The 8127-nt window shown below is 35.5% G+C and overlaps 1 pseudogene; it reads right to left on the bottom strand.

The window, feature by feature from the left end:
- Window positions 1-6427: 6427 nt before the first annotated feature.
- On the bottom strand, window positions 6428-7619 carry LOC130857216 (dnaJ homolog subfamily A member 1-like; annotated as a pseudogene).
- Window positions 7620-8127: the final 508 nt, after the last annotated feature.

The following is an 8127-nucleotide window of genomic DNA, read 5'->3' as shown; positions in this document are numbered from 1 at the left end:
GTGTCAGGCTCAGGTGCTTCAGAAAGCTGGTGGCTTCAGGAAGCAGACACTTCAAACTGCAACTTGTAGATAGTTCAGTTATAAACATAACTCTAGCCAGGCCAGAGAAGCCAAAAAGATTTGTAAAAATTCAGACAACTTCCTTAAGACCCCTACTCTGAGTTGAATCTGACCTAAAGTGACTCTATCATATTTTAGCCTTTATTGACTTCCCTGTGGGCCAAGAAAAATAATGGAAGGAATTTATTCAATTTTATTAGATTAATATTCCTAAGCAAGTGAGCTATACAGTAAACTTCTCATCCTTACTCACTGGTTCAAATTTCATCTAAATATGGCCTTTACGACAATATTTTCCTTTTATCTATTAAAGGCGGGTTCAGTTACATAGTTGTAGGAAACTTTTTCCCCTGAGGCTTAAAAGCCTTAACTGTTTTTCTTAGCAATACTCATCCTTTAAAGGCATTTTTCTTATGTAGTATTCAATATTTTAACAAATCAAGACCTGATCTTGACAGTGTCACTAAAATTTAAAGTTTCTTATTTATACTGGGATCATCATATGCAGTCTGAAGCCACTCTGCCCTGGGTTCGAATCCCAGCTGAGCCACTTAGCAGGTGGTGCTCTTGAGCAAATTACTTCATTGTTTCATGCCTTTACTTCTTCATCTATAAAGTAGGGATTTTGATATTAGTGTTAATCAGACTTCTCTAAAGAAACAGAACCAATAAGATATACCTAGATACATAGAATAAGATTTAATTGACTAATGAGATTATGGAAGCTGAGAAGTCCCATGATCCGCCGTCTGCAAGCTGGAGGCCCAGGAAACCAGTGCTGCAGCTCCAGTCCAAACACGAAGACCAGGGGGCCAAGGGTGTTAGTCTCAATCCAAGTATGAAGGCCCAGGAACCATGTGTGCTGACTTATGAAGGTAGGAGAAGATGGATGTCCCAAGCAAAGAGCAAAGTCTCCCTTCCTCTGCCTTTTTATTCTATTTTGGCCCTCAGTGATTGTATCATGTCTACCAGAACTGGTGAGGGCAGTCTACTGATTCAAATGCTCACCTCTTCCACAAACACCCTCAAAGACACACCCAGAATAATGTTTTACCAGCTATATGGGCATCCCTTGGCCCAATCAAACTGACGCATAAAATTAACTGTCACACCTATTTCATGGGATTGAGAATTTAATGAGTGCTTGCTATGTCTGGCACTGGTCAAAAGTCTTAATGTGTATCACTCACTCGTTCAATCCTCACAACTACTGAGATCCTAATATTATCTCCAATTTAAAGATGCAGACCCTGAGGCACAGAATGGTTAAGAAAGTTGTCTAAAGAAAAAATAAAAAGCTAGTAAGCAGTAGAGTTTGGAAATAAATCTGATTATCAATCTGCAGTTTCAGTCACATCTATATGCTGCCTTTTTTGAAAATCAGTTTAAAACAATAGACTTTCAAATCCACTTTCTAAATGCAAGCATGCTCTCCAACAGTTTTCTCACTCTGACCTTCTGTCTGTAAGGGACCAAACCACCCCTAGTTTGCCATTTCCACGGCCCTGGTGTTCTGCCCACACAGACTGTGATTACATGATAACTCAAACATCAATTTGATTTCTATAACTCCAATTAATCAAAGTCCCTTTGTCTGCCACCACATCTACACCATCTACTATAGTAGATGCTTGGTAAGGGCTCACAATAGAACAAACCCCCTGATTAGAAACCCATGCAGTTACAGTTTTAGAATCACTGGAAAATTCTCTTTCAGAGATAAAATTTTATAATTTTAGGAGAAAGACTCAGAAGTATAATTTAACAACTAAAATTCTACATCTCAAAAATTTTTTAATCCAATTATTTATGGATAATTTTATAGGAAAAAAGCAAAATGGAAACTTACATTATTATTTTGGATGTGAAAATACTTCATTTTCATTACTTTCTAGCCTTTAAACCAAAATAAGAAAGCAGACCAAAAAAATATCAAATTGTACACTTTAAATACATGCAGTTATTGTATGTCAATTATATCTCAATGAAAGTTCTTAAAAATATAATTAATAAAATATTTTAAAAAAAGGAAAACCAACTTAGAGGACAATATTTCAAAATATATTTTAAAAATGAGCATTGTAGCCTAGTCATGCTATTGCTGTAATCGTTCTCTATTTTACTTTCAGTTTTGATAAATTCAATTAGTTGGCCCCAGATACAGTACTCTACATGCTATTTGAAGTGTGTCAAATACTTTGAAGAAAAAAAAGTTTTGATTTCTGGCCAAGCTATAGGAAGCCATTATTAAAAGGGCCAAATATCAATACTGAATTTGGATCAATCTTTGTGATTACTTCATAGCTTTTTAAGTGAAGAAACATGCTCTTTGAATAAGCCTTTTAAAAAAAGAAAAAAAAAAATGACCACAAACAGTGTCTTCTGGACTGATGGGACTCGCTATGTTTAAAAACACTGATTAGTACTTCTAAGAAATGTTTCAACTCCACCATAGGAGGAAGACTCCATCTAAACCTAGAGCAGATACGTGATGACTTGAGGATTTCTGAAATACCTGTCTACCTTTGAAAGAAGCACAAAATTTTAAAGTCTCAGGATTTGAAGGAATGTAATGGTCAAATACAGTGGCCAATCAGCTTGTGTTTTAAGTCCTTTTCTCTATATTCCCCAAATGTCACCACCAGCCTATGAATCACACCTCTGTTGATAAGAAACTTATTTCTTCCTCAAGCTCTAAGTGCTACACAGTCATTCCTTATAAAGACCAACTTTAACCCAAGACTTTTTCTGTATTACAAGACATAGATACACAAGCACTCAGTAAAGTTGGTTGTATTGAATTGAAAAAACTTCCTTAGGTCATATATTACATTGCAGTCTAGTTAACTGTGCACACATTTTATTTTCCCAACTAGATTATAAAATCTGTGAGGGATGACATCTTGCTTTATACATCTTTTTATCCTCTGCCTCCCTTAGTACCGTATTACACACATAGAATGTCCCAAATAACTATTTGTTGAATTTAAAATGTGAATGAATGAATGAATGAATGAATGAATAACTGATGGAATAAATCATAATACTAGGCTGTTTTCAGGGACATATTTTTATACCGCTTTTCAAAATTAGGGACAAACACTTATATTCCATTTCTAAGACTTAAAAGAATGACTGCAGTTACGAGTTTCCCATACATAGAAATTTCTACACAAAGGGGCCTGTTAGATCATGTAAGAAGACTGGTACTTATTCCTTGATAAATTTTTTTGCATTTTTAATTGAAGTATAATTGATTTACAATATTGTGAGTTTCAGGTGTACAACACAGTGATTCAGTTATATATATTTTTTCCAGGTTATTTTCCATTATAGGTTATTACAAGTTATTGAATATAGTTCCCTGTGCTATATAACAAATCATTGTTGCTTATCTATTTTATGTATAGTATCAATAGTTTGTATCTGTTAATCCCATACTCCTAATTTATCCCTCTCCCTCTCTCTTTCCCCTTTTGTAACCATAAGTTTGTCTTCTGTGTCTGCGAGTCTGTTTCTATTTAGTATATAGACTCATTTGTATTATATTTTAGATTCCATATATAAATGATATCATATAATATTTGTCTTTGACTTATTTTGTTGAGTATAGTATTCTCTAGGTTCATTCACATTGTTGCAAATGGTATTATAGAATTTCATTCTTTTTTATGACTAAGCAATATTCCTATATATAATATATACATATATCACATATAAATCTATACATATATATCACATCTTCATAAAACAGTCATCTGTTGATGTGCACCCGGGTTGTGTTCATGTCCTGACTATCATAAATAGTGCTACTACCCATGGAGTATCTCAGTTTAGACAAGTCACATTTCAAAAGCTCTATAGCCATGTGTGGCTACTGAGACTGTATTGGACAGTATAGGTCTTACAGAATGAGACACAGCTAGAGCAAGATGTCCCAAGAATGTTCCATGTATATAATAGGGGTTCTATGAAAAAAAGGGTTTCTTTTAGAATTAGAGTTTTCATCTTTTCTCAATATATACCCAAGAGTGGAATTGCTGGATCATATGGTAGCTTTATTTTTAGTTTTTTAAGGAACCTCCATACTGTTTTCCATAGTGACTGTACAAATTACATTCCTACCAGCAGTGTAAGAGGGTTCCCTTTTCTCCACACCCTTTCCACCATTTATTATTTGTAGACTTTTTGATGATAGCTATTCTGACCAGTATGAGATAATACCTCATTGGTATTGATTTGAATTTCTCTAATAATTAGTGATTTTGAGCATCTTTTCATGTACCTGTTGACCATCTGTATGTTTTCTTTGGAGAAATGTCTATTTAGATATTCTGCCCATTTTTTGATTGAGTTGTTTTTTTGTTGTTTTTGTTTTTGTTTTTGATATTGAGTTCATGAAATGTTTGTATATTTTGGACATTAACCCCTTGTCAGTTGCATCATTTACAAATATTTTCTCACATTCCATAGGTTGTCTTTTCACTTTGTTGATAGTTTCCTTTGTTATGCAAAAGCTTTTAAGTTTGATTAGGTCCCATTTGTTTATTTTTTATCTTATTTCTTTAGGAAGACTGATCTAAGAAGATATTGCTATGGTTTATGTCTGAGAATGTTTTGCCCATGTTCTCTTCTAGGAGTTTTATGGTGTCATGTCTTTTTTTTTTTTTTTTTTTTTTTTTTTTTTTTTTTTTTTTGGTGTCATGTCTTATATTTATGTCTTTAAACCATTTTGAGTTTATTTTTGTGTACGATGTGAGGGAGTGTTCTAATTTCATTGATTGATATGTAGCTGTCCAGCTCTCCCAATACCACTTGTTGAAGAGACTGTCTTTTCTCCATTGTATATTCTTGCCTCCTTTGCCATAGATTAATTGATGGTAGATGCATGGGTTTATTTCTGGGCTTTCTATTCTGTTCCATTGATCTATATATCTGTTTTTGTGTCAATACTACACTGTTTTGACTACTGTAGCTTTGTAGTTTAGTCTGAAGTCTGGAAGGATTATGCCTCCAGCTTTGTTCTTTTTTTTTTTTTTTTTTTTTTTCCAATCTCATCTTTTTAACTCAAGTGTTTTGAAGGGAACTTCAGTCATGGGTTACTTCCAGGTTCGAAATGTTTAAGCCTCCTGATTACAAGAGATACAGAATCAGAGTAGAATAAGCCAAAAGCTCTCATATTCTCACTTAAGTGTTTGCAAAGATTTTTAAGCCCCTTTTTGTTGCTCATTACTCACCCCTCCACTTTCACTCCCCACCCTTGCTTAACATTAAACATTTAACTATGGTTAAATAGTATTTTTTGTATTACTTTCATTAAATGAAAAATTATGTATCTTAGTGAAAAGCCAATGCTTTAACCTGGGGAAAAAAAGCCTGTGGTGACACATTGGACATGCTTTATAATCAGTATATTAAGGAGACATTCATACATTTCAATAATTGCTTAAATTCTGATATCCAGATTTAAGCTTGTGAATCTATGACTTTAAACATACAATTAAAGCTATTCATCATAAATTTCTATACTACCAACATAAAATTACAGTTACTTTGGAGCTAAATGGTTTAAAGTAAACCTGCAACATACCTGCAAAACACCTTCCTATCTCATACATGCAAATTACTTCTCCATATAAAGGTCTCATCACTCTAACCCCTAAGTTACCCTGCTCCAGAAGAAGTTACTACTCTAAAGGCTTACCATAGTCCAAGGCGGGGGGGGGGGGGGGGGGCGGGGGGCGGAAGTAACCAGGACCAATAGCTATATATATTTAAAAAAAAAAGATGGCGCAGCAGAAGGGAATGCAATTCTACAAATGCAAGCCCTCAAGAAGCAGCATGTTATATGGCTAAATTAAATTATATAGCATGCCATCTTCAAGTAACAGTTGAGGCAACAGAATAAATGCAGAGGCATCACAATGAATCCCACTTAATCCCATTATACAGACCAACACTTCTTTACAAATTCTTTGACTGCCAGTTAAATACAATTTTAACTTCATAGCTTAACAATTAAGGGTCATACACTGAAGTCAATATATACCTGGCATTTCAGTCTAAGCTATTTCATGTACACAGCTGAAATCACTTACAAAGTATGGCCTAACAAATGCTAGGGGAAATTTCTTAAAGTAGTTTTTACAAGTATTAAACTTATCTTGCACACTGAAGTCATCATACATACAGGGCAAAGTCAGAGCTTTTATATTTATGTTTATTCTTCATTTAACTTTTAAAACACTACTATAATTGAATATTAAAATAAAACAATAGCAAGTAGTGAGCATATTATGATTATAGTCCTTCACTCAATCACTGATGCAAATAAAATGCCAGGAGCAAGTGTTATTCACTGGCCCCATTAGGAGGTCTGACACTGAACACCACCCCAAGAGTGATGCTTATCATGCTCATGTGCTTCTCCATTGTAATGGCATTGTCTTTCCTGATTTGGCCCAAAGTCCACTAGTTCTACCTCGTCCATTTCATCAGTGTCTTCTACTTCCTTCCTCTCAGGTAGGAGTTTTTCCAGCAAAGAGAGTTTATCAGGGGAGAGAAAGCCATCCTCAGGAAAGTTTACCTTAAATTCAATGATTAGGCCACCCTTTTCATATGGTCTACCATAAATTGGCATGCCTTCATTTAGCACACACGATATCTCCATGCTTGACAATCTGACCTGGATGAGAAGTGATGACTATGGTTCCGTTGTCGAGGGTAGATATGGGCTTTTGGACGCCACACAATGCCTCAACCAGCTGTATGTCCATACACATGAAAAGGTCTTCTGCTAGTTGAGTAAAAACAGCATGGTCCTTCTGATCTAAAACAATGATAATATCTCCTGGCTCCAGTCCTGGTTCTTGGTCTCCTTCACCATGGAATGTTATCTTCTGGCCATCTGTCATGCCTTTGTCAATATGAACTTCTAGAATTTTCTTCCCTCGAACTATCTTCCTTCCATTGAAGCTTTTACATCTATCTTTAGGACAGATCCGCTCCCCATGGCCCTGGCACTCCATACAGACAGACTGAATTTGCTGAACCATTCCAGGTCCTATCTGATGAATTCTTATTTGCATTCCAGTACCTCGGCAATTGGGACAGCACTCTATTGCTCCTTTCTTACCACCTCAGCCTTCACATTTGTCACAAATCACATTCTTTTGCAGAGCTAGTTTTCTTTTTGCACCATTATATAAGTCTTCTAAGGTTACTTTAAGTTGATGTACAACATTTTTACCTCTCCTTTCTCTCTGCATCCTGCCTCCTCCTCCAAAAAACATATCAAAGATGTCCATGGGGGAGCCAAAACCGCCACCTGCTCTACCTTCTTTAATTGCCTGCTCTCCTCCTTTGTCATATAATTCCCTTTTCTTTGCATCAGAGAGCACTTCGTAAGCTTGAGAAATCTATTTAAACTTCGCTCCTTCATTTGGATTCTTATCAGGGTGGTAGTTCAAGGCCAGTTTCCTATAAGCCTTTTTCATTTCCTCTTGAGTGGCATTGGGTTTGACCCCCAAAACATCATAGTAAGTGGTTTCTTTCACCATTTTCTACAGCCATGAGCAGGCCGGTGCCAGTGTGGGGGAGCAGGAAGGAGCGTGTTGCTGTGTGCAGCTCTGGCAGCCGCCACTCCTCCACTTCTCACCGAGCGTTCTGGAAAGTTCCTCAGCTTTGTTCTTTTTCCTCAGTATTGCTTTGGTAATTCTGGGTCTTTTATAGTTCCATATAAATTTTAGGATTATTTGTTCTAGTTCTGTGAAAAATGTCATGGGTATTTTGAAAGGTATTGCATTAAATCTGTAGATTGCTTTGGTAGCATAGCCTTTTTCATAGTATTAATTCTTCCAATCCAGGAGCATGGGATATCTTTCCATTTCTTTGAGTCAATTTCAGTTTCCTTTATCAGTATTTTATAGTTTTTAGCATATAGGTCTTTCACCTCCTTGGTCAAGTTTATTCCTAGGGTGTTTTTTTTTTTTTTCTTTCTTTCTTTTCATGATATTTCATTTTTGTTTAAAAAAAATGCAACTAATTTCTGTATATTTATCTTGTATC

Source organism: Hippopotamus amphibius, chromosome 7, assembly GCF_030028045.1.
Source record: "Hippopotamus amphibius kiboko isolate mHipAmp2 chromosome 7, mHipAmp2.hap2, whole genome shotgun sequence".
Classification (NCBI taxonomy): Eukaryota; Metazoa; Chordata; class Mammalia; order Artiodactyla; family Hippopotamidae; genus Hippopotamus; species Hippopotamus amphibius.
Note: the sequence above shows the minus strand (reverse complement) of the source record. Positions and strands in the feature narration are given on the sequence as shown.